Source organism: Macrobrachium nipponense, chromosome 33 (genome assembly GCF_015104395.2).
Source record: "Macrobrachium nipponense isolate FS-2020 chromosome 33, ASM1510439v2, whole genome shotgun sequence".
NCBI classification, from domain to species: Eukaryota; Metazoa; Arthropoda; class Malacostraca; order Decapoda; family Palaemonidae; genus Macrobrachium; species Macrobrachium nipponense.
The window spans coordinates 57444379-57445696 of NC_087219.1; positions in this window are offsets into that span (position 1 = coordinate 57444379).

A 1318-nucleotide genomic window follows, 5' to 3' on the forward strand; every position below is an offset into this window, starting at 1 on the left:
GCGCTAGTCCCTCAACTGCCCAAAACTTTAGCTCCTATTTTTCTCCTAGCTCTGGGGAAATGTGAGTTACTTGACTGTTTTGTTTGATGGAGAGTTGGCGTATGAAGTATTAAATGCCCATACAGGCATTTTTCCGTTCAAGATTTTGTAGATATTTAATACAAAATTATCTTGTATCAGCTGGTGAATTTTTGACCAATTTAGTTTCTTTATAAAAGTTTTCGTGTGGTCATACTTCTTTCCTGTTCCTATTTTCTTTGCAGCAAAGTTTTGCACATTTTGTAAATTGTTGTTTGTTTGGTGTTTTCACGTTACATGCAACCTGTGGCTATTCAGCAACGGAACCAACGGCTTTACGTGACTTCCGAACCACGTCCAGAGTGAACTTCTATCACCAGAAATACACATCTCACACTCCTCAATGGAATGCTCAAGAATCGAACTCGCGGCGACCGAGGTGGCACGCCAACACCATACACCAACCACGCCACTGGGGCGCTACGTTTTGTAAATTGGCTACACACGTTTTACTACAAGCCCCCAAACCTTCATTTTTGAACAACACTAAAACAGACTGTTTCCCAAGGCATTCCACTAAAATACAAACCTCCCATTCCATTTTTGCACATTTCTTCGATATGCTATTAGAAGTTTAAATGACTGTCAATAATGATTCCGAACCTTTTTACTCTACTGGTGCTAGGCTTCATTTCTGTTTCTTGAACCATAACATTGATATCTTCCGCAATTTGCCGAATATATGAGTGAGAACCAATAAACTAACTGCGATTTCGTTATTTGTTTAAGAACATTTGACATATGCAATATTCCATGCTTCGGCCTTTGCGCTACGGCTTTAATATTGCATAAAGCACCAGAGTAAACATATAGCAAACTGAATTCAAGTTCCCTCATACGTTACGACATATAAATCACTTACGAAAATACTAAATAATATTGTACCCAACACTGAGCCTTGTGTCTCACCGAAGTTCACGTTTCTGTTTAGATGAAACAAGCCCATTTGCTTTGACAGTCTGTGTTCTCCCTTTAAGATAATCATCAAACCAAAATATATAGTAGATGTTTAAGGTGCCCATTTTATCCAACAATATAGAGTAAGAGACACTGTTAAAAGCTTTTTATAAGTCTCACAGTGTTATTAAGGAAACTTTATAATAATATGTATTTAGAGTATGTCCATGACTTGGACACCAGCGCAGGCGAAAAAATGGAAACCAAAGATAATACATGATCAAAATTTGAAAAATCATAAGGACACATTACTTTGAAAGTGAAAGGGACAACTGAAAAAAAT